Consider the following 26521-nt stretch of genomic DNA (forward strand, 5'->3'; position numbering starts at 1 on the left):
CTGCAGGAACAGTTCCCAAGAAATTATGTTTGTGAGACATCTATGGCATTCCTGTTGGGAAATGTGCATCTTACCTTAATGGTTTAATGGGGAAGCAGAAAAATAGGCTCAATAGGTGAAAGAAGCACAAAAGTATAAGAGCAACCCGTAGGTAATTTTACTTTGTTCTAGGGGAATCTTGTATCAGAAAAGCAAAATGGTTCTGCCATGCATCTGGAATTCAAAATTCACAATTTCAGACTACCAATCCCCAAACAATTTGCTGCCAGGGTTCTCTCTCTCTTAGAATGTTGCTAGTGAGCTGGAAGAAATGCCAGCTGTTTCAAGAACAAAGGGAATAGGGCAGTGAGGTAAAAAATTGAGGAGTTCTGCAATTTGTTTCCCACTCTAATAAAAATAATAATAATAAAAAAAACGTAAGCACCAAAATAACAATTATAAATTTATTTTTCTTGTTTTTCTTTTAAAACTAGTTCCTTAAACTTTACGTTGTTGTATACCAACCAGGACAGTATATCAGTATAGGTACACTGTTACTGTCTACAGGCTTAAGAGAAAGAAGGAAAGACAGTTGTTACCATCACCAAAAATATCAACACAGAACTAAGGTTAAAGGAAGACGCTCAAAAATTATAACGGGAAGCAAAAAATTACTAACCTCTTAACATTCTTGTCTTTCACAGAGAGTGCTGTCAGGAGCAAGCCCCCAAGCGTGAGCACACCTCAGCTCATCCGCCAGCACCAGCCCGTCCTGTGGGGAGAGCATGGGGCAGCAAATGGGTGAATGCAGGTCCCTCTCCTGGAGAGCTGTAAGGTAATCCAATAACAAAATTACCAAAATATCATCTTTAACGTGCTACAGGCCTTGCAAGCTAAATCCTCAACTGTCATAGAACTGAACAGTTCAATGAAGGCAATACATACACGTCAATCCAGTCCACTGGAGGTTGTTTATACAGAACAGCGTATGAATCTTGCCAATCTCAAGTGACACTACATTCCTGGAGAAGCACAAAGAAGTGGAAAACAATGTGTCATAAACGCATTTGTAGTAATCCAGCAGAGTCAGGTAACTTTCCACATAGCCTCAGTGGTGGCCATAAACCTGGCCTGCACTGCCAGTGAGCGCCGAGCGCTGTCATGAAACACAGAGGTGGTCATTGCTGGCCAACTCCTGGTCACTTGTCCGTTCATTATATTTTGCATATCTCAGATGATCTGTTCACTAAGAGCTTTATAAGGGCAAGTTGTGCTTGGGCCGATGGAAACGCAGCCATTGGTGGTATTATTTTGGAGGTTTGAGGGCAGCTCAGTGGCTGGGGTGAAACCAGTGCGCCCAGAAGGCCCCTCTGCCTCCTGCTGCCCACAGTGCCCGCTGTGAGGTGCTGGAGAACGGCCCTGGCCCTGCCTCCCTGATCCCACAGGCACTGTGGCTGGGCAGCGTGTTGCCGTCTGGTGTGTATAGCAGATGAGATGATTCCTGAGCTGGACAGGCCGCATTACTTGTGACTGCCTGTGTCAAGGCTAAAATGTGCCCACCTGCTTTCAGTGGTGAGGAGGTTCTTTCTGCACTGGCCTATGGCACTCTTGTGTGTAGAGCTGGGCTGAACCCCATATGGTGCCAGCCAGGTGAGGTGGGAAGCCCACCCTTCCTGCCGCCTCCTGCCTTTCTCCCCTGAGGAAAATTCACTCACTGTTCACAGGAGAGGCAAGATCAGCCCTCAAACCAGTGAATCTGCGGTGCTTCTAAGGGCTTGGGGGACAAGTTTCCCCCCAAAACCTCGTTCTGCGATATGTATGTGCACACATATACATTCGTGGTATGCACTAACTCACAGACAGCCCCGATTAACCCATTTGAGGGGCTCTACATGATCAACACAGCCATGGGTACTCCTCACACCTCTGCCCAGCCCTGGAGCCTGCTTCTCACACTGCCCCAAAAAGTCCTGTCTGTATGTCATTCCCCAGCCAAAACTCCAGGGTATTCAACCCAGTTCCCTGTGGAGATAAGGCACACGTGTGCCTCTGTTGCCAGGTTCAGTCAAATTTGACAGTAAGGCCCCAAAGATTTTATTTTATTTTTTTCTAAATTTTGCTTGAGTGCAGCCATCTCTTCCTTTACCATCTTACTTAGCCCTAATTGACTCTATTTTAACACCATTCTTGCCTGTCTTCCCTTATTTCTCAATGGGTTGCCATGCTGCAGAGAGCAAAGGAAGCAGACTCCTCCATGCATTCCCTGTTCCTTCCCTGGGGATCACTCTCTTCCCAAACTGCTAGCAGATTGAGATGTCTGGCGTCCAGAGGAGGGGGAAAAACCACTTGCTCTCGCAGTCCCAATGCCACTTTTTGCCTCCTCTTTCAAATCAGGTTGGCTGAGTTTGCTGGCTGCAAGCACACAGTCAATTAGCTGTTGTATGGCTGGGTTCAGATGTAAAGAGCTGGGGACTATCAGTTCAGGATGCCACAGTGTTATTGTTACTGTGCTGGCATAGAGAGGCACCTATGTGCTTTTACACTCAAACTCTGGCTCACATGAGGGAGGTTAAACTTCTGAGAAACTTTATTATATATATATATATATATTTTTTTTTTCTTATTCTACAGGCTGCAACATAGTGAATTAAACTTCTAGAAAAATTGGCTGTGAACTTTTTTTTTGCAATGTTCAATGGTTCGACTCAGCAAAACAATCAAAGGGCAAGGCAGAGGCATGCCTTTTCATTGCCTGCTATAAACCATCAAACTCAGACTTTGCACCACGTAGAAGTCTGTGTTATAAACAAGCTCAGCTGCTATCATATTACCATCCTGAGGCTGATTTATATAAACTGCCTTTGGAGATCTGATTAGGCTCAAAAAACCCATACACCACATAGGCAGACCAAATTGCTGGAAGTAAATTTTTAGTAACACCACTAATTATTCAGGTATCTACTATTGGGAAATCTCTGGTTCAGGAAAGTTGCATGCACTTTCTGGAAAGCTTTAGGAGGCAAATAATCAATAGACTTTTTTTTTTTTTTTTTTTTTTTTTTTCTTTGAAGAGGTTGTATCTCTATTCTGTACATGCTGTATATTCAGGAGCAGTAAGTTCAGTTCTTTAAATTGCTGGAGGGACAAATAAATATATTGTAATGTTAAGGTAGTGTACAAGGGGGGTCTTTTTAATTTATGCCATGGAAGGAATATGTATAGCTGGTGAAATTCAAAGGATTTTCAGGAATACTTGCAGGGGTCATGATCAGGACTACTTTAAATGAACATCCACTCTTCATCTTCAACTATAAAAAGAGTTTCTATCAAAGCATAGAAGAAAAAGAGCACTGTTTCTTCTACTCAACATGATATATATATATGTCCATGATATAACTCCACCTCACAAAAATTTTTGGGGCAAAGACTCCCTCCTTATTTATGTGGAGATCCAGACATATCTATGGCTGAGAATATATTAACTCATACTTGTTCAAATGGCAGTGCAGTGACAAAAATCAAAGAGACTTAGCTGCTTAAAAAATGCTGAAAGCTGCCCAAAATTAAGTTCCCAAAGGTGCTGCTTCATGCATTGGTTCTAGCCCAGTGTTACTCAAAAAGTAGTACAAATGTGCTAACCTTTATCAGTCAGAAGTCTCTGCTGTCCTGGATTCCCATGCAATTGAAAGCAGAGCCATCTGCAACAATGGGAGCTTTATTTATCCCGCACAATTGATGCCAAAGCAGTCCTGGGACTTCCATGAGACTGCTATGAATATGTTTGGAGTGGGATGAATCTGGCAAAGCGCTGCTAAACTGCTGTGTCACCAGTCTCAGGTCTGCCGGCTGGCTGCACTGACGGGCAGTTTTTGTGCAGGGTTATTAAGGAAATTTTAAAGCTTTTAGGAGACTGAAATAGCAGTCGGTATTCAGTCCGCCTGCCCTGGTAGAGACTCATGATTGCTCTACCCTCTAGAGGCAGTGGAGAGGATGTAATTGCTGCTGCTAGCACAGATGATGAAGATTTAAGGTAGGGACTATGGTCTGCGCCCAGCCCTGCATCCTGCACATACGGCTCCCACTGAGGACGCAGGGAATTTTGAGAAGTAAGGAATGAAGAGATGAGGAAAGAGTAAAAATGTGAAGCATTTTGTATAGTCTTTCTGCTGACTCCCTGGACCTCATTATGAGATTGTACATTCTTTTCATTATTCAAGGTGACAGCAGGTGTGTACCCGAGGAACAAGAATTTAAGTCTTTGTTTTTGTCAGGGGCATTCAGCACTTTCAAATATGCTGCAGAGCATTTATCAGCTGCAGCATGGGAGAAATCTGTGGCCTCCTGAGTGTCCTACTGAACTGGTCATAATCTTGTTTGCCTCTCTAATACGACTTACTTCTTCCCTGGACTAAGAGTCACCCTGTTCTCACAGGAGACGATGATGAAACTAAATCTGCTTTCCAGCCTGTAGGACTCCCTGAAGAAGAGTGATTTGCTGGCAAGTCAGGACTTGGTAGTAGCGGCAGCTGTACTGATAAGTTCACACAGAATAAGCTCCACAGTTCAGAAGCCTTCTTGCAGGACGTTATTACCAGGCTTAGGTAGCAGTGAGAATTTAGGAGCATCAAACTTATAACCTACCTAGAAAGCTCAACTGATTGCATCCCAGAAGATGGAGCCATTAAAGCAGAAGGACTCAAGCACTCTACATCCTAAGACATCTTGGCATCTTCAGTCATACAATATTTAACTGCCTCACAGCTGGGAAAAGCTCTGGGTCATTCTTACAAGGGGTATATCCAAATATTCACTGAAAATAAAGTATCAGTGTGAATTTTATGGAGACTAATATAATTCCTCTTTTGTGAATGTGCCTTTTTGTTTATGTACCCTTCCTGGCTCCTCAGTAAATAGACTCTCTAGACCTGAGGCTGAATCAAAGTTCAGACAAGGACAGGACTGCTTTTGGTGACCACAACTTAAAGAAATAGGGGACAACAAAACAGCGTGGAAGTTATTCTCTGAGGTGATTCTGTCCTTATTTTTTAATGGGCTTAAAAGACAGAATCAATAAACAAATAAAAGATAAAAAGCAATTTTATATTAACTGTAAACTTAGTTACTTGAACTCTTGCCAGAGTGAAGATGAGAACTTTTTAAACAGCCAGATTCCATGCATGAGTGCTTCTGCTCATGGACAAACATAAATGATTGCTCATGAAACAACCACTCAGCTCTATGGTTAGAATTTGGATAATTAAGGATTGTGAAGGCATATTTCTTAGCATATAACCCTCCGTCTGAGAAAAACACATAGAAACTTTGGTATGACAGAGCAAATGTGAAAGGCAGGTGCATGCCAAGCTTGAGAACTTGGGAAAAACAAAACAAGAACAAGAACAACAACAACAACAACAACAAACAGCATATATTCTACTACCAGCATTAAATTTGTGCTTATTTTTAAAGATGCATATTGAAGTGAGGGTTGTTGGTGAATATTTCCTACCAGGAGTAAGGCTAGGCTACTTATCGGGATTGGCTTGCAGAGGCCAGACAGAGCAGTGAGGGGAAGCTTACACCAAAGGATTCTTCTGCCAGATTTTGAACATTTCAACTTGGCTTTGAAGATACAACCTTGTCCTGATGTGCAGTTGCAGTATCCCAAGATAGGGTCCCCCATGTGAGGCAATTGGTATGGGTTTCCCCAGGTGGTCTCCATCATTAACTGCACCACACTCCAAAGGCAGAGTTGATCACAAGTAAAGTGATGGATATAAAGGCAAACTTTGAGATGCATTGCCCAGGCAAAAGGAACTTGTAATTGATCCAGAATTAGAGCCCAGTGTGAAGTCCAGAGCATTGCTGTGACAAACCCCTAACATGCTAACTGTGACAAACTTCTAAGCAATGTGTGTAGATATAGCCAAAGTTTGTGTGCAACGTTTGGCTGTTATTTCTACCTTGAGACACATTGCAGTTATTCAGGAAGGACTGTATCACAGCTTGTAAGACCATATATGTAAGGTAGGCAGTGCATGCAAGGTCATGGGTGTAAGAGGAGCATTCTCCCTAGTTACCAGATGCCTGGGAGAGTCTGTGTCATCCTGACACCAAGAGCAACAAATCCCAGTGTCATAAGTCAAAGGAAAGCAAAACCTGTAGATTGACAGTGGCTCAGAGATGTTTAGCGGTTCCCTAAACATTAATTTCTCCCTAGCATCATCACCTTGGTTTGCGTAAGGTTGTTTGCTTTTCATTTTGGTTTAAACCTCCATTACTTCTGGCATAGCGTCAAAATGTGAGGCCCTTAGACAACAGCTTGTTCACCTTCTGCCTCTAATCCCAAATCCCAAAGTGTAAGACATCTTTTGGGGGGAAGTTAAAAATGTACTGCTGTGCTTTATGAAGAGACTATAAGGTTCAATCAGGCTCTAGTGAAAAGATAAGATGCAAACCTCAGCAGTAAATAAGGGTTAAAGTGCTCTCAGGAGGTGATGGGAATGGTCTACAGCGAGGAGCTCAACATTCACCTCCTCTTGCTTTGTTTTAGCCATGTTGCTCTCTAAACGTGTATAGTAGTTTGTGTCCTAAGAAGTTTACACTTCTACAGTTCTACAACTATTACAGGCAATTATAATACAATGCTTAAATATTAGGACAGTCATTTTACAGTGATAACATTGATAGGTGTTGGAAGGCTTTTAGTGGAGAAATGGATATTTGGAGTGCAGCTTTATGAAAGATAAGAGGTCACCAGTGATAAAGCAGAAATATCAGTATTAGTGTACAAAATGATATAAAAATTTCTGTTAGTGTGAAAAGTAATAAAATAATTGTCATTGAGCAAAGTAACACAAGGACCAATGCAAAATATTTTTTCAGTCCTCCCAGATTCAGAAGTATCAGATAAGTAATTTTAATTCCTTCATTATGAACAAAATGGCATAGTCTGCATCCCCTCTCTTAAAAAGATAGACTAGTATTTTTTCTCATAATGTTTTGGAAGTGTAAGCATCCTGATCTCTGACTGACATTAAGTGTTCCCAAATAAAGTTACAGTAATGTCACTGGATATTACCTCAAGAGCAGGCAGGAATAGGAACAAAAGTTCAATTTAAGCTGAGTTGACAGAGATGGATGTGGAGCTGTGTCTGAGGAGTACTCAAGGCCAGAGCAATGCACAGTTTCCAGGCTTTATTTGAGTTCTTTCTGCTGGTTAGAATTGCTAATAATACATTGATATGGTCGAATAGCATAAAGTATCAAATGAAAATAGTCTTTCAGGTAAAATTTGCTACCAATCTTGTTACAAGTGAGGTGAAAGGCTTTAAAGAAACATTTACTCAACAAATTGAAGCTGTCTATTTTCTGCCCAGAATTTTCTTTTTAAGAAACTTTGCCAAAACTCCTGATTTTTTAAATAATATTCCTTATTTTAATAAAGAGCATAAGCCAGAATTTCAGGCTCTGATACAGCAGGATTTCTTCTTTAAGTGTGCACCATGTCTACCCAGCAGCCACACATGGATGTGGTCTTCCAGTGCCAGCCCCTGCTCTGAATCTCCCATCCTATTCTGAATATGATGGAGCACAAAGCCTTAAATCATGCTGCCAGGGACAACAATGTGACATAAGCATTATGACTCACTCTTGTGATCTGTTAAAGAAGGACATAAATATTACACAGCTTGTCTCAATTCTAAAATACAAAAGTTGTGAGTTTTTAGGGTTTCTGAATTCAGTGCAAGGCAGAGACATAGGCAAACTGCATCATATTTCTGTGAACTGGCAGTTCCACTTCTTTTATGGTAGGTATTTTTCATTCCTTTGACCAAAACTGGGGAAAGTAGTCTTTCCATTCACCTCCTATTCTGCCTCCCACAAAAAAAAAAAAAAAAAAAAAAAAAAAAAAGTTTGAGTAGAACTTTTCTGATGCTGCCAAAAACTGATATAGCACATAAAATACAGCACTATCACACAATACAAATCAGTCATAAGGCATCTCATTCCTGGTGCATACATGCTATGCAATGGTGAAGTGATTGCACTCCTCAGGTTCCAGAGGTTACACAGGTTACAAACCAGGTGGTGGGCTGCTATCTGCCATCCTTGCTCATGGAAAGTACAAGTAGTCATGGGAGTGAGGTGTTATTCAAAGTGAATATGAACGAGTAAACAGTTCTGATCTAGTGTGTGCATTTTTAAGAATGAAACCTTCTGCAGGTGAGTTTCTCCTGACTGTGTGCTCCCTGGAAGCTGAGACATGCTCCAGAGGTGACTACCGGGAATAGAAGCGGAGGACTCAGATTAGATTTCAGTCAAACATCAACAGCTAGGAGACAATGGAGATCTTTATTTCCTACCGGCAACACTGCATTTGGGCCAGAACACAGCACTGGACTCAAATTCCTGTGGGATTTTCTGGAGAGCTTCAGCCTCCCAACCTCTTTTGCTATTATGCATAAAACAAATAACATTTTTATTTGTGGTACATATCAACTTGCTTAGAACAATACAAGAAAAGAAAACACAGCCCTGCTTCCTTTTTTTGGTAAGTTTTCAGAGCAGTATGGTCTAATAGTTCATCCAAAAAAATACAAAGGAATGTGACACTCACTCCCTTGGCGGCAGGATGGAAGGCTGATTTAACTGGAAAGCCAACTCTTGACAACAGAGAAGTTCCTTTCCTGGGCAGTACCAAACATAGAGGTTCACATCCTTGGCTGTTACAAAGGAGATTTATACTCTACCAGAAACCATCCCTATCTTTTCCAGGTTGACTCCAATAGCGAAGATGAAAGGCAAAAACGTTAAGGAGGAACCAAGATACTAAAAAGGTTAGTATTTATAGCACTGACCTGTAACAGATTCAGACAGATAAACTCCTACCATCAAATGGCTTGGTTATCTGAAGGGCCTATATGCCGACAGAAGGCCACTGGCATCAGACACCAGAATTGTTTGTGAGCGGGAGGCACAGCTTGTGATCTTGGGAGCCAAGTGCACCCAGGGCACTCATAAACCACCATCCTTACCTGACTTCTCTGTCAGACCGATACATGGTGACTCCTCAGATCAAAGGTAAGGCCCCACTCCTCATTTGCATAAAATAAAACTAGTTGCATGTGGTCTATCAGGAAAGGTACAGTTAGAAGCACTGGCGATAATAGATAACAGTGCTGTGTGCTGGGCATTAAGCGTAAACCAGGGATCCTGGCATGCTGCCACCGCCAACTGCCACACCATAAAGGTGCGATAGTGCTGGCTATGGCAGTGAGCCCTCTCAGCGGCACTGCTGGCACCAGTACCCTTAATGGCAGATGTGCGGCTAAACGGCTTATGTGATATCAGTCTCCTCTCCTCTCCTCTCCTCTCCTCTCCTCTCCTCTCCTCTCCTCTCCTCTCCTCTCCTCTCCTCTCCTCTCCTCTCCTCTCCTCTCCTCTCCTCTCCTCTCCTCTCCTCTCCTCTCCTCTCCTCTCCTCTCCTCTCCTCTCCTCTCCTCTCCTCTCCTCTCCTTTGTCGTGGATGAAGCAGAGTGTGGTGGTCTTCAGGCCAGGAATCCTTATCCTCGTTTACCTCTTCCTCACAAGGTAAAGAACTGACTGATTTTCATCTGATGACTTAAGAAGTAATTTACTATACTTTGATTGCCTAAGATTTTATATTTTGTCTATTGATATCCTCACAAAGGAGAAGTAAATACAGGTAGATGACAAGGGAAAGCAGCTTGAACCAAGCAGAAAGCCTTAGTGATAGCAATTTTATCACTCCTATTTCAGAAGATGCTTGAATATTGCAGAAAATGGTAGAACGGAAGTGAGAAGACACAAAAAGGCACTGCAGCTTTATGGATGAACTGCAAACCACAACATCAGGACAGTTCTATCCCAAAAAAGAAAACCCCGTCCCTTAACTGTTCTATGTTGCACTCAGTGCGACTGGTCTGTGTTGCAATGTTTCACACTGATGATGGTGGCTAAATTTTACCTCTGGTCAGAATAAAGCACACCCCAGCAACACAGCACAGTTCATTTTCCTGTCCGTGTGTGCACAGCATGCACTCTATGTAACGAAGGATAATTATGTCAGTACATAATTACAGATAAAAAAGCAGTGAGTGCAATGCCAGAGATGAGATCAGTATGGCAATCCTGAAGAGATATATATCCACCTGGCATATGGTTTAAGGTCAGGCCTGGGACTAGGGTCAAGAAGCTACTTCTTTCACCAAACTGTTGCATGACCATGAGGAGGGCATTTCACTTTTTTTTTTTTTTTTTTTTTTTTTTTCCCCATTTCCCATGTGATGCAAATTAAGGTGATTTTTCAGATGAATATCATTTCTCTGCGGAGGACCTATGAAAAACTCAGGCAATGTTTGAATCATTTAAATGTTCTTTCCCAAATATCCTCTATCAAAGTTTACAGAGCTGCACAAAGGCTGGGAGACTTACAGGAGTTTAAAGGGAGTATTTATAAATCAACTAAGTACTGATTGATAGACAATATACAGATATTCAGAGTCTATAACTCCAAAGACAAAGCAGATTTGTAGAGGAAAACATAATCAGAACAGGTCTACTGGAACTATGAGAGAAAAAGTAAAACGTTTTGCAGTTTTTCTTTTGTTGGGATATATGGGTTTTCATATTGGAATGAACACTTACTACCTAATAGATTTAGACTATGACCATATAAAACATTTAAAGGTAAGAAACAGTTCTTACTTGATGAGAGGTTGCCTTGTTCCACATATTACTGAAGGCTAGACAGGAGCATTAAATCATTTATTAGACCAAATATATATTTTTTTGCATCTGAAAAGGCATTAAATTTTGAGCTGATGCCCCCCTACTGTTAACAATTGGCTCCTTGTTTCTCTTTTTGAAATTGCTTGGCTTTACCATTAAACTGTTTGCTAATACACATTTTTCCTATGTCTCTTTCTGTGATCTATGGTTTAGAGACCTCATCCAGTCCTTTAAAACCAGTGGAAAATCCTTATTAAAAACAATTTTCTGTCTGCTCAGACCATTTATTTATGAATGAATAAACAAAAATACCTCACAGGAGCAAAAAGCTTACCCCAAATAGGTTCAGATACCTGTAAACATATGGGACTGCTACATGGCTATCCATTCACAGATAGCGTAAAGCACATGTTCCATCCTTCTTCCCTCCTGCTTTCTCACCAGGAGACGAGGAGATCACAGATCTAGAGGCAGCCAGGAGCAGGTTGCCCAAGGAGGTGGTGAAGTCACTGTCCCTGGGGGTGTTTAAAGAAAGGTTGGACGTGGTTCTCTGGGACATGGTTTAGTGGGTGATATTGGTGGCAGGGGGACAGTTGGACCAGATGGTCTTGGAGGTTTTTTCCAGCCTTAATGACTGTATGATCAAAAGGAGGGCTACAAAGGAACACGTTCACAACTGCACGATGTGCACAGAACTGCACTAACTTTCAAGGGAGCCGGCTGAGACAAGTCAGCCCAGCCACACAGCTGAACATGGAAAAAACAGGGGCATTGTTAAAAACCATTCCTTTGTATGAAATTCCTTTGTGTTTACTTCTCCAAAACACTTTTTAAAGGCCATTCATATAATGCTGGAACAAGAATAGGAAATGCCTTGCCTCAGACTTCCTGTTGTCAAAGCAAAAAATAATCCAATATCCTTCTGCCTGCGAGCTGGTGTGGGCCCAAAATACACTTTGCTGTGGCACAGGGGCCTCCAGACAGGCTCCTGGAGCAGGACCATGGTACTGGTGTGGCACAGCTGGGAACACACCCTCTGCAATGGGCACCACACCATGCCTGCTCTTCCGGGTCATCTTTTATTTTTAATTCACACAGTCAGGGGAATGGAGAGAGGAAGAGGCGGGTGTTACACTGAGTTGAAGTCCAAAGAGCATTGTTTTCTCATTATGACCATTGTTTTGCCATCATGGATAATTATAATCTGACATCTCAAATCTTTTTTTTTTTTTTTTTTTTTTTTTTTTTTTTTTTAACTGCACCAAGGCACTGAAGCCAGAGACTCCTTGGTGACAACCCAGGAGATGTCTGTTGTTCTTCCTGACTGTGTGACTGTGTATGTTATTTTATGGGGATTCTAGGGTATTGCTGTGGACACGCCAGATATTAAAACTTCATTATACTTGTGTTTGCAAAACAGATCTCAATCACTCTCCATCTTAGACAATTACCCTGGCAGGCAGATTCTGGAGAAATAACAGCCAAAAAGAATGAAAACACTTTTCAATTGCTTTGTTGAAGAAGTGAAATCTGATGCAAATTCACTTAGTCAGCCAAAATACTCTAACGCACCCATATTCCCAGGGAGGTACTTTTCCAATTTTCTAAAGTCAAGCTACTTGTTCCTCCTAAACTACTTTTTCCAACTCTAGCTATATTATGAAGGGAAATGTTTTACCTGAAAACTACACCAGCACATAGATCCTCAACATGAAGCAGGGAGGTGTGTTCCATCCTCACCCTTGGCAGCCTTTCCTGTGTGATCGCATGCTGAAGGGAGAAGTGCGAAGCACTGCTGATCCTGCTCCTGTGAACAGAGGGCTCAGGTGGTCAACGCTCGAGATTCAGTGCAAAAACCTCTTGACATTAAGAATTACCAAGGCACTGATGATTTCTGATATCTTCTAGTCCCATGAAAAAAAATCATGCAATTTGGCTGGAGCTACTGATTGATTCTCACTTCCCAAACTGGTAGCATTAATGTGGCAGGGCTACCATGAATGTACTGCAGAAAAAAAAACTAGTGATATCTACCATAATTGTCTCAATTTCATGGACACCATGGTCTGGTATTTCTGTCATTTTGCAAATCTGAATTCTTTGGGCTGTCAGTGTCTGCTGGGACCTCCTTTACCAAAGGACACCAAGTGCAGGTCTGTCCTAACTGCCAGCCAGTTCTGTTTGTCTTTGCATTATCTTTCCTCATGCACCGTGCAGCCACTTTTATTTCATGCAGGTATTTAGTGCAAATCTTGGAAGCAATTAGTTTTCATGCTGAGTTTTTCAGCCACTGGAAACAAGACTAGTCAGTGGTGAGACCTTTAACTGGGATCTACCTTCTGTGATTAAAGCAAGACTCCTTCCAGGAGGTTCAGGAGATATCACTTTTATGACAGCTATTTCACTAATTAATATTGCTGGAACATTTTCTTGCCTCAGAGAAGATAAACTCCTTTTATTGTTTCTGTCCCTAAAGAGGGCAGTAACCCCTTGACTCTGGAGAATTGACTTCTAAAAAAATTGGAACTAAATGGGCTGAGTTCTGCCACTGCTATCCAGCTCTTGGGCATCAGATGAATTCCCAGATTAGCAGCAAAGCATCCCCAAGGCCACCTCATCTAGCACCTCTGAAAGGGACATGTGAGACTTGCTATGCAGACTAATCCCTAAAACTGGGAGAAGGTGTCTCAGCCTTCAGTATAGCATGAGTTCCTATACCAGTTTGCAGTTTGCCATATTACCAGCATGCTCCTTATACTAACAATGTTCTGTGTCTGTCAAGCAAACATTGAATGGGCATGTAGGAAATGGGTCTGCAAAAAGTCCTTCCTCATATTTTGTGTCTGCCAGCAAGAGTTCTGCTGAAAAATGTTTCCTTGTGAGATGGGGGAATTCATTCTGACTTCCTGGAGAAGGGTGGCTTCAGTCCTTATGGAGCTATATACGACTTCTGAGTCCCTGAAGGTAGCTGAAGGCAAGTACAGTACCAGAAGGCTCACATTCGCTAGAGAGGGGTCTATCTTTCCACTAGAAAGTTTTAGGGCAGATGAAAATAATGATATCTTGGTGAATTGATTTGTGCAGATAATGCATGTGTACATTTCTGTTCTGCTATTGAGAGCCATCTGCCTGTCACGCAAAGCCCTTGCTCCAGGCACAGGTGTGGGCAGGCACCACCACTGTGCCCAGTCCCAACTCTGGATGGTCCTGGGAAGATGTGTGCCTTCCCTGTTTGTTTGTTTGTTTGTTTGTTTGTTTTTTATCAAGAAAATCCTGAGGTGGGATAAAAGCTTAATCACAACCAGCCCATGTCTAAGGAGCAAACGTTTTTGACAAGTGGATATGATCTGCCTGTCCCCGTGCAGGTGACCTGCTGTGTCTGAGACCACCTCCCAGGACCACAGCCCCACATAGCACCCTGCAGCCCCAGGGCTGGCTGCTGCTGCATGGAGAGGGATTTCCTCTCCTGGTCCACCTGATGTAGTGCTCTGTATGGGAAAGCTGATGTTCAGGTTTCATGCTAGATTACTACCCAAAATTATTCAGAAACTTCTTTTACAGTAAACAAATTATAAATTGACATTTGCTTCCCAGAAAGCTCCATTCAAATCATGGGGAAACCTTTCATTAAATCTCATCATGGAGGTCATGGAGCGCTATCATGTTATCTCACTAGGATGTAACATAGGAATGCTTTCCGGTTCTCTCCTCATTCTCTCTGCAGTAGGATCCCACTTGCCCAAAGACAGTCCAAACAAGACCCTAACTGCAGCCAGGTCCGTAGATCTGTCTGCTCACAACCCCTTTCCCAAAGACAGGAGCAGTGCCTGCTGCCTCCTACAGAAGTAGCCCTCTTTCTGTGGTTTGCAGGGCAGCTCCCGGGAGAGCAGCCTCTGGTTTCACCAAGCGTTCATCCCAGGGTGAAGCTTACAGATGGGATGCTCGCTTCCCTGCAGCTACCCACAAATGCGTATCCAAGTGTGACCCTAAGCGCCCAGCTGCAGGCCAGAAGATACCACCGGTAGCACCAGACGACAACCTGTATCACCAGCAAGAGCAGTCCCTGCAGCTGCTTGGACAGCAGCAGGCCCTGGTATCATGTCCTCCCATGGGTGCTGTGCCTTTGTCCCCCACCCCGCACCTGTCCTCCCTGCCCTGGGCATGCAGCTGGGCACAGCAGCGCTGCCCCATGTGGGGCTGCCTGGGGAGGGCCACCCCCAAACACCATCCAGGCAGCTTGGAGGCAAAATATCTGGAGAACCCTCACAGAGGTGACCTAGATGCTTATTGTGATTTTCTTAAACACTTGCATCACTTAAAGAAAGTGCTGCTGGTGCCCAGGCTGTGGGTCACCCCATTTGTAGAGCCACATCTGGGGGCCTCCTCTGCTCTTTGCTCTGGGCTTTGCAGGACTTTGCACCATCATGGTGGCACAAGCTGCAGGGCAGAGCAGGCCTCTTCTCTCATCAGGTATTTTCTTAGGAACTTTGTTTGATCCGAAATGCATGATATTTGAAATTCCTGAAAACTAAGAGTACAGAAACACCCTTAGGCCCATGAGATATAGAGGGTGCGAGTGAATTACTTGGTTTAGTTTTGGTTTAGTGGCATTTAACATATTGTATTTTAGGACTGATGACTGGATGACATGAGCGACAGTGACGTAATTCTCCCATGTCAGCTGGCTTTGTGCCTTTGCCAGTCTAGCAGTTCACCACGGCACTGACTTCAATGAATTAGGAAATTTATGAGAGATCGCTACTCTCCCTTAGTGGCTGTAATTTTCCAAAACTGCCAAAAGATAAATCGACATCACAAATGGCTGAATTCCACGTTTCACATCTCAAATCTCAGTGGCCAATAGATGTTTATTTATTGAGCAGAGTTGAGCACTTGAGCAGAGGGTTGAGCAGAGGTGTTTGACTGCTACAAGCACAGAGCCAGCATCTCTGTGCCTGCTTGCTAAACCCCCTCAACAGGACAAACCTGGCAGAGCATCACGGTATAGGCAAAGCTTGGTTGTGCTCCCCATAGCTGGGAGCAGATCTGAGTTGATCATAGGCCTCTGGGCTCTGCTCTAGGGTGGGATTTAATGACAGACATAATCTGACCTAATGGCAGTGATTTCCAAAGCACTCAACATTATTGTGCATACCTTTTCAATCTTCTTTCTTTCCTAAATACACATGCTGCCTTTTACATTTGTTCTCCTGGCTAATCACACAGTCCCTGGAGCAGTCAAAGTAAACAGGCTGTCTTTAAAGAGAATGAACGCAGGGCTGAGTCATTTTACGGCAGGGCAAGAAGACAAAACCGCAGAGCTTGGGTCCCAGCCCTGTGGTCACCCTTTTCAGTCCCCAGTGCAGCACTTGTATCCTTAGTGCCTCAGTTTCCCTGTCCATGAAATGGAACTTATCATATTTGTCTAACATCAGCCTGTGAAGTGGCTTTAACAATGAAACTAGATAAATATTATCTGAACTAAATGGATATTTTCAGGTGAAATTAAAAATTTTAATATGTTTATAAGACATTGTAACTTATTTGAACCTGAAGGTGCTGGAAGTCATTGGTTTAAGTGTTATTTAAATTGACATAATTGAAAAAATTACATATAATTGGAAGATATTCCCTTCCCCCTAACAGGTAAGTAGAGTGGGTTTTTATGTGAAAGGTCAGCATTAAGTTCTGTGAAAACTACTTCTTCCCAGAAAGCATAACTTATCCACTACTTATCCCAAGAATATCTTTTTTTGGGAGCATTTTCAATGTCATTTAGTCATTCATGATCATATTTTAATTTTGTTATTTCCTCAGAAAGACATAGAAGCCAGTTGTAAAGCTGCACAATGAAAAAAAAAATCAAACTTGGGTTAAAACTATAAGTAGCTCCATTTGGATTTTGAATATTGTTCTAGATATACCATATATAGAGCAAGGCACTAAGATCCTGAGCCAAGGGTGACGTAATACCTACAAACACACTGGATAGAAATATTTCTGGTGAGGAATTGTCCATTGTTTAGGCCTCTCACACTTCTTTAAAGTAATAAAAAGGTTGTTGTAACAAACCAGTCCCGTTCTCAGCCCTTACCAGATGGTTTTTGCAGCTCCCCAGTGCTGAAAAGCTGACAGGAGCTTGCTATGGTAGGAGGCCATGGGACAGACCCAAGTGTCTGCTGTCCATTTTCGTCTGCAATGTAAATACCTCACTGAAACACAACATCTCTGCTGTAAAGAGATTTTCTGATGCTGTGACCATGAGGAAGTGGCTTTCATTGAAACATGACAATGACTCTGTCGTATTAAACCTGCTTTTGATTAACAGCGGGTAATAGCATCACAGTGTGACAATGGATGGTTTCTGCACGCCCTGTTCCCACAAAGCACCTGGCGCGTAGGATACAACCACACAGACACAGCTTGGTCTCCACTGCTGGCCTGAGGTTCTGTTCTCTTTCACTTGATGGCTGTATGAGAGGACCAGCTCTATCCTTCCCTCCAAGCTGGCGCTAGTAGGGAGCTACCGACCATCAAGCAGCAGCTGCCATGGATGCCCCCTTTCTAGAAATCCTGCTGAAAGATAAAGAAAAGCTCTACCTCGGCACAAGGTTTTTCAAAGGTGAACCCAGTGATGCAGGAAGGGGAACCTCCTCAAAGCTGATGAATTCATCTCAAGTTTGCAAAGCCAGCTTTGATGTTAGAGTCAGGCTTTGAAAGGGCCATCTCTCTTCTGGCCCCTGGAGAGAAGAAAGTTTGATTGTTTCAGCCACAGGCAATGGCACCAATATAAACAGTGTGTACAACGACAAATGCTCTGTATCTTAGCACATTCATACTTCAAGAGTCACCAACAGGGATTTAAACACATCTGACTGCTCAGCAGGCACTGGGAAGGACAGAAGATTGTGTTTAAACAAACGTTTGCAGTCTTGCTGTAACAAGAATCACTGACAATTAAAAAAAGTTAGCTTGCAAGTAGCTTGGTACTAGCTATTGTATGCAAGCCCCCTTTGTACGTGAGGGTCCTAGCCCGCCAAATGTTGTTTTATGTAAAATGAGTGAATGCTACCAACCAGTGCATATGCTGCTCTGTGTGCCACCGTCCCAAGTCAATCGTGGTCCATCTTTGCAGACGCTAAAAATAGTGCATGTTGAGATTTGCAAACTTAAAGCAGTAAATAAAAGCTCTCAGTCTGGAGCTCTTGTAATTAAAAGGTGACTTTTGGTGTATCCCTGCTGGGGGAGCTAGCCGGGGGGGAGGGCAGCTGTTTGCCCAAAAAGTGTGAGCTGAGATGGGTGGGGGATGTCTGCTTAACAGCCCGCATTCCTGGGCTCTGCCAGCTCCCTTTATCTTCCGATCTTAATGTTGAGAACAAACAACCATTTGTACTTGAAGCAGGTTGGCTGATGAGACAGGCATTTCAGGTGTACAAGTCCTACAGTGCTGCCAATTTGTAATTACCACACCAGGCATTTCGCAATTTTTTTTTTTTTTTTTCCAAAGCTGCAATCTCATCAATTTGTGAGAATTTCAGCCCAGATTTCACATGATTATTGTTATTTTTTTCTAACATGCAGCTTGCTGTTTCAGAGGAGGTGAAAGTGATTTCAGAAGACCTGTGATTTTAGAAGCAGTGCTCTTGTACTAATCATTATGGACTGAGGCAGGGAATTGCTCTCCAGATGACCCCCACCAGCCTGAAGAGCAACTTCCCCCATATTCCTCCCTGGGAAGTTCAGGGATGAAGTGGACACACACGGTGTGGTATCACTGGATCACAGCATCACAGCGGGGCTGAGGCTCCCCGGGCCTGTCTGCTCCCCCTGCCCCAGCAGGGCCACCCCGAGCAGGGGGCCCAGGCCCATGTCCAGGCGACTTTGGGAGACCTGCGAGGAGACTCCACAGCCTCTGTGGGCAGCCTGGGTCAGGCCTCAGTCATCCTCACAGGAAAGAAGTGTTCCCTGAACAGCATAAAGTTTGGAAAGCAGGAAGAGAAGAAGAAATGTACTGCTCCACTTGCAGAAGCGCTGTGTACAGCAGCCACTTTGCACAAGAGCAGCTGGTCGCAAGGTTTAGTCCAGCAATAGGCCCCTCAGTATTTCTTTGGATTTTCATGTTGCCTTTACTGGCCTTTCTCAGGAGGTGTTTCTGGGTATGTGTGCGCTCTCCACACCAGCTGAAATGGACATGAGGTGGTCACACATCCCCTGTGATCAGTGGGCGCCCTCAGGGTGGCTGTGCCAAGGTGGGGCTCCAGCCCCTCCAGGCCTGCGGCAGCAGCACCAGGCCTGCTCCGGGCCTCCTTGAAGCGGCAGAATCCTCCAGAGCAAAAGAAGTTAATTGCAGTCACAGCTATTTTTTTTATTTCGTCCACTTCCAGGGTAAATACTACAGTATGAGGTGTTATTTTCCTCACTGCACCATTGAAATGCCCATCTGCCAGAGAAGATGTTGGGAAAAACTTTGGTATTTTGCCACAACCTCACAGAATTGGCACTGCCAGCACTTCTTTCGAATACAAACAGGTCAGAGTACTGACCAACATAGTATTGGAAACAAAGAGATGTGTGGAAGCTGCAGTTCAAAACAGGATATTGAAAAAATGTGGTGCTAGAACTTGTACAAAAGATTTGTTCATATCTGCAAGTGTCAGAGGATACAGAAACTCTCCTCTTCTGCAACAAAATTGGCATCAGATAGGGACATTTTCCTGTATGCTGTGCATGGCTGTGCCTCACAGGACACAGGTACTAATGAGGCTGACCAAAAGCTAAGATTTACATGAAAATGCCATCAAGTGCATAAGTAAAAGTTGTGTAGAAAGCCCAGTTTTATGGCCCACCTTGACACATTTATAACAATGCTGAGAAACTGCCTACTTGTCAGAGTACCTAGAGGGTACAAATTTTATCATGGTTTCTCAGAAAGAGGTCTGAGCGTCAGCTGTAGGAAGGGAATATGGAGCTTAAAAGACATGAGATGAGAGGCGGATAAGCAAAGATTCCCCATGGTGTCTCCTCCAGCCAAGGGGCGAAGGCAGGGGCACTGAGCTGAGAGAGGCTGCAGGTGCCTTTGGAAGGCCGCAGCTTCCAGACACTGAGGCCAAGTGATGCAGGCATCCCGGCCATTCACTCCTATGTCTTTCATTATTAATAATAATTTATCCTGTGCTCAGAAGTGTGTTAGATATGAAGACATAACAAGTACAGGATGCATAAAGCTGTTTCTATAGTGAGTACAATTCTTTCCCAGTCATGTAATGTAAAAATAAACAACTCTTAGACAGAAGAAACTCTTTCTCCATAGAGACCTAAATGTTGGCAGATGCAGCAAAGTATGTACTGTGAACCATATTTCTCTATAGAGAAGGGTTGGGCTAAAGTGTGTCAGCTCCATCAACCCAGGCTGAAAAAAAATTGCTAGGTTCATAAGAGAAAATCAACTGACAAGATGAAAATGCAGTAGGTGGAAATTAGCAGCTAACTGTGCTCACACTCGTGTGCGTGGAAGATAACTGGCGATCACTGTCCAGGCAGATCTGTAAAAGGAAGCTAAGGAGAAGGTGCAGGCAGAAAAGTATTAAAAAAGAATAAGGATAGGAGTGAATATAGCTAGAATAAGACCCAGGTTATCATACCCAAAGGAGACCCAAAGCAGTGTACAAGCCCAAAGCAGTGTGCACAACAAACTGCAGTCCATGGAAAGATCAAAAGATGACAATATTGCAATTAAGATTTTTTTTTTTTTTTTTTAATTTTTTATCTATTAAGGGGGTTAATGGCTCCACTGAGAAAGGCTTGAACTTTGTGCTGTGCCATCCCATGATGGTGTGGATGGGCAGTGAGGATCATGTCACTGTTACTGCAATTTTATGTTACAGGTGCTAGAAGAGACACAAGTGACAAGGAGGATGTTGTTCTTCACAGGGATTTAGCTTCCTTTATACAGCATCCAGTTTTTTTAGAGTGAACTTCATTTACAAACATCATTATCTGAGGATATGTTTTATACTCAGATCTCACATATGTAACCTCTGCATTTTTTCCATTTTGTCCAAGCTTTGGAAAAAGAAAAAAAAGAAGAAGAAAAAAAAAAAGCAATAGCATCTGTACCTTTACTCTCATAAAGGAATAAAATCATCCTATTAGAAAACATTATCACAATATATCTTTTAAGTGGGTAACTTAACAAAGTTTTTGAAACTTTCGTTTCAACCTTTGTATGGCTAAATACTATCATCTGTTTTCCCAGAAGCAAGAAGTACCCAGAAGTTGAATTATTCCTGTCTTGAGAAAACCAGCTGCAAAATAACCAGTTTGGGAGCTCACTTCTGGGTGCAGGGACAGCAACCCATACTAGTACACTGCCACATGGCCAGAATATAGAGCTGTGACAGGCTTGGCCAGCAGAGCCATGTGCAGTAGACATCACCTTTTATCAATGAAACTTGCTGAAGTGCTCTCAGTCTTGAGATTTTCCCCTTATTGTTGCACTTTTCCATTTGAAAACAGTAACACATTTTATATTTTTTCCAGACAGAATCACTGCTGACCTCACTGAGATCTCTGCAGAGGGGCTGGGAGGCATTACTGGACCTTTTTAAATGGCTTATTTTGGATATTCAGTTATTTTTGCACATGCACATACACACTGGCACTATATATATATATTTAATTTTGGCACAAGAAATAAATCTAGCAATGGGCTCCATTATTTCATAGTCCTTTTCCCCCTGGCTAGTGTGTAGCAGCAGAGCCCATGGTGTTCTGTGTCCCACCCAAAAGCCAGCAATCTTTCCCTACTAAGAGCTAGTGCAGCTCAAGTAACCTGGAGGAGAGGCCCTGAAACTGCCCACTCTTTCAGGATTTCTCTCTGTAGTATTTCTCTAATTCACTCGTTACATTACTCATGTATTATTTTGCTGATGTCTATAACGTCATTAGTGCTAAAGTCATATTTATGTTCAATTAATAAATAAACTCATACATTATTTATTTTCCTACATTGAAGAGCCTGGGGGTGCTGGTGTAATAACCCATGTAGTGCTATTTATTTTAGAGTGGAGCAGAACTTTATATATGTATATATATATTTTGGTTTATTTTGTAGTCAGAATTTATTTTGGAGCACAGTCACTTGCTGGAATTTCTGAATGTATTTTCAGTCCATTTAAAACATACTAATAGTACAGCAAGTGACCACCGCTCTCCTTCTCTATAGGTGGCTGTTAAGCTAAAGTAATGAGAAGGATTGTTAGCTTAAAGTTACCAGAAATCATTGTGAAACGGCCAGAGAAATATCATTTTCACCCACAGCTCCTGACCCGGGGGTGTACACTGGGAATACTTCTCTAACCTAGGGAAGCGCCGGCTGCGTGGTTTGGTGCCCGGTTGGGACACTTGGCACAGCTTCGCATCACAAGCATCTCCCCCACACCTGACTTGTGTCCGCGCTGCTGGAAAATCGCCCAAATTTGCCCGGCCGGCGGCGTGGGAGCACCCACGGGCAGGCGGCGGCAGGGGGCAGCAGCGGGCGGCGGGGCCACGGCACCCCGGGCCCCAGCCCCAGCCCCAAACCCCCAGCTCCGTCCCCGAGCCCCCAACCCCAAACCCAAGCCCCCAGCCCCGGCCCCGAGCCCCTCGGTAGTGTCCCAGCCTTACGCCCTGCGGAGCCGCTGCTGCCGCTGGCTTTGAGGAGCAGCACCGCTACCAGGGCTGTGTGAGAGGGATAAAGGCAGCCTTCCCTAATTGTGCCCAAAAAAAGCGATCTCCAGGAAGTTTCATGTATATTTTGAAAGAAGCAAAAAGGAAAAGCCCTCCAAAATATTACGACATAGATTTCACAGGGGACCCTTGTGTTCAGGGAGTTTAACAAAATCACGCGGCTATGCAGGCGATGAAAACCATGTTTATTCGCTAGGAGTTCGTTCAATATCATATTGTAAATCATGCAGTTCAAAATCTTAGCATTGTAGGGAATGCCCTTGCGAAATGCACTTGTCCAATCTTTTATGAAGGAAATTATTGAGAAACGTAGGAAAATGTAAGTGTAATGAAGGGTGTGAACTAGGAAGGTGTTTGGTACATGACATACAAAGAAAATGGCAGACTTGCGAGCAAAAGCTCCCCTGATAAAAAAAGAACATCCTAGCACAGATTAAGCCAGCTTCTTGAAACCAGAAACCCGCAGGGCAGAGCTTGCCTCCTGAGTCCACTCCTGCCATCTCATTCTGCCTGGGGGGGTCGCTTTGTCACAGCCACCAAGCAGAGCTCCTCAAAGCATGAAGAGTCACAGGTGGGAAGTGAGCTTTGGGAAACAGGGGCACTACTGTGCCATGACTACAGCATTCAAAGAAATGTTCTGTTTCTTACAAGAAGCAGCAGATTTTTGATGAGTGAAAAAGAAGAACCTTTGCTGAGGATTTGAAGATTCACTGCCAAAAGTACAAGATGAAGGTCAGCTCTGGTTTGGGCTCTATCTTCTGCCAGCAGAGTTGCTTGGGGAAGCAAAGGCAGCAGAGCCATGTATGAACAGAGCAGGGGAATGGCAGGCACACAGCTGGATTGCTGACACACGTGTCCACCCTGTGCATTCAGAGCAAAGTGGAAAAATAGCTTGTGAAATATTCCCAGTCTGGGATTGTGGACATTCTGGAAAATAGTGAATTGGAACAATCTGCTTGAAGTAAGACAACGAGTTTGATGTAGGTTGTAGGATTATAAGCTTTAAATGTAGCTTTGGAGGAAAGTACAGCAGCTATTGCTCTGTCACACTGGCAGTACTTCACCTTCCCATGAAACATCTGTCCTTCTGTGACATGCTGCACAAGTAGTATCTGGAGATCTTGCTCAGATTTACTGTGTGGATTTTTTTTTTTTTTTCCAAAGAATCTGCTCTTCCAAGGAATTTACTTGGGAGAAAGTGTGGTTTCAGGCCAGGCACAAGTTCTCTATTATTAAAGCAAGATTATTGTGTGAAACCATTGCTTCGTGGTTTCACACCACTGCTTCAGAAGTGTCAGCCAGTGTGGTGCTGGTGGACCAGAGGCTGAAGGCCATGTGTCTTTCTAGGACTATGCCAGCTGCGATCAGGGGAAGCTTACACAAACAACTGTGTGCCCCAGCTAATGTCTGGAAATGAGTATGTTGCTCTGGGAAAAATGCTTTGAGATCTTCCAGTAGAAGACAACGATCTTATCCCTTTATTAAATCTGCAGTTTAAAGAGGGATTTAGGGTATAACTGCTTAAGAAAACATATGACTTCTTACATTCTACAGATAGACAATTCGATTAAAATTATTATTTTTTTATCTATTTTGTTAGGTGGCTTTGTGCAGTCTACTTCTTTCTGGGGAGCTGTTCTGACTTCCCTGTGGAGTGCTGCAGTGACACCCAGAGGGACCGCCCAAGACTGAGGCCAACACCATGCAAGACACTTATGCTGAAGTGAGCTATAGCACCTCATAGGACTGACCATCTGAATAGGTGATCCACACATAATGAGAAGGTTAACTACATTTTACTGACCCCTAACTGAAATAGAGGCCTGTGGGTGTGTGAGCAGAGCCACCCCAGATTAGAGGTGTCAGGAGGCTGCTCTGTGCATGCATCTGCTGCTCCTGGTGGCTGCCTTGAAGTAAGGAGGCTGGCGGGCACTGGTGAATCCACTCATCACACGGGTGGTTGGATGAGCACTAATGGCAGCACAAAGGAGGGGCTAGGTGTTAGATATAAGATGCTGCTGGTCTGTTTCCCAAGATAAAGCAGCCTGATGATTTAACTGTGAGGTCAATGGGGGCAGGATCTGTTACGATATTGTCACACTCCTCACAGATGGTATGGGACATCCCACCAGGACAGGGGGCTCTGCTCCTGATCCTGCTGAGTAGTGGCATTCCCTGGTCATGTCCCAAGGGATGTCACCAGCAGGGGTGGCTTCCCCAGCAGTGGCTGTCGAGGAGTCCAGTCCCAGCAATTCCCCCTCTGGGCTGTTCCCACCCTGCAGCCGCTGAGATGGGGAGGGAACATCTGCCAGGGGCAACAGCCAGCCCTCTCCTCTTCACATGCTGCCAGCAAGCTTGTGAAATTTGCATCAGACACTGGGTAAGGTGTTATCTGGAGTACAGAATGTACCTCTGACAATGGTCTGTTTGAACAAAAATCTCCCCAAAACATAGCATGAACTGTGCAATTGCCAGTGCTCCTTCCCAGAGGAACCACTTGCTCCAAACGCCAAGGACCTGGCAGTGGGGCAGTACCCACCAACTGCTTACCTTCAGAGCAGAGTTTACTCAGCTAAGGCTGCTCTTCTCCCGCAGTTAGCAGCTTGCAAGGTGGGGGGACTTTCTGCCACTGATACTGTGCATCGAATTTATGGTGAATGGCATGTTCTGCATCCTGTGGAATTCAGCTTCATAACACAAGCAGATGATCAGCTGAATCCTTTTCTCTCCATCGGCTGTCTGTGCACTAGTTGGAGTCTGCATTATTTCCTTCCTTGAGTTCCTACTAAATAGTTTGAATACTCCAGGACCCAGAGCAAGCTCAGCTCTCTCATATTTTTATCTATCCAGCCTCAGTAGATTTAAAAACAATGGGCGATTTTTAAACTGACAGAATAATCATTTCTTGTTTATTCTACCAGCGTGCTCAGGAGCATGGTCTGAGCCAACATGTCACAGCTATTCTGTTGTTAATCGAATTAGGCACGCTCAGGTGGTGCCAATAAACTGCACCATGTAGCCATGTGTGCTGCTTGGTAAACATTAGTAAAGTTTAACATCAAAAATTTACACTGGCCCATGTCTGCTTTGGTTTCACAGGAACTTCCCTCAGGGCAGAAGGTGTGCATATCTTAAGATTTTCAGTCGGTGCTGGTGATACTGGGTGGGCCGTCAGCTGCATCTTCAAGCAGCCTGCCTGCCAGAGAGCACCTGGGTAAACGTGGTGTGTGTCTGAAACACAGTCTCACCAGACTTGTGAGCAGTTTTTAAGTAGGTCAAGTAACTTTGAGCATCACGTCTCAGATCATACCTTCCTGTGCAGGAGGTTTTATTTATAGCCATAGCTGTATAGATACAGATGCAGAGGTACAGATACAGCCTTCAGCATTCACGGGGGAGTGGTTGACTCTCATTAGACACTTGGACCCAATTCCTTTGGGATTTCTCACCTTAGGGTGTTGCCAGGGACTGTTGTATTGTATGCAGGTGGAAAGTGACAAGCACTATATAACCAAATTATAAAATGAACCAAGTCATTTGATATTTGAAAGAAAAAACACTTTTCCTAGTGCTCATCATTTATTAAAACCTGAAATCAAGAGCTGAATATTTATAGTTTACTTTTGTTCCTCTTTCTTGAGCTCTCTAGACAAACATTTTGTTCAGTTGGCCTAAAAAATTAGCTCCACATGCAGAAAGAACAAATCTGAAATGCTTTTCCAGATTTATTTTCTCTTGGAAGAAACTAAGAGTTTTGCCCACTGATGAGCCTGTTTTTTTTTTCCAGCTCGCTACCTTTCTGGCGCTTCTTCACTTTGGGTTTTTCTCTTGCACTACAATGCTGTGATGCTTGGGGCCCATGCTAGCAGGGATGCTCGGTGCACCCCTTCCCTGGGGCTGTCACACATTGGTGCAGGACTTCTCAGCTACAAAGACATGTGCATGTACTGCAGAAAAACCCTTTCCTGCAGAGCAGGTGAAGACCTGGAGATGTCCTAGAGCACAGAAAGGAGTTTGAAGTTTTGTCACCTGTATATCCAAAGCCCAAAACATCCTCACC

At 43.6% G+C, this 26521-nt stretch overlaps 1 long non-coding RNA gene across 1 annotated transcript; it reads left to right on the plus strand.

Annotated features, from left to right (window-relative positions):
- The first annotated feature begins 721 nt into the window (after nucleotides 1–721).
- Nucleotides 722–25959, plus strand: LOC311445427. The gene is made up of 3 exons (XR_014698404.1): nucleotides 722–814; nucleotides 8758–8819; nucleotides 24062–25959. It is a non-coding gene; the product is annotated as an uncharacterized lncRNA (long non-coding RNA).
- The last annotated feature ends 562 nt before the right edge of the window (nucleotides 25960–26521 follow it).

The sequence above is a fragment of the Aythya ferina genome (genome assembly GCF_964211825.1).
Source record: "Aythya ferina genome assembly, chromosome: 15".
NCBI classification, from domain to species: Eukaryota; Metazoa; Chordata; class Aves; order Anseriformes; family Anatidae; genus Aythya; species Aythya ferina.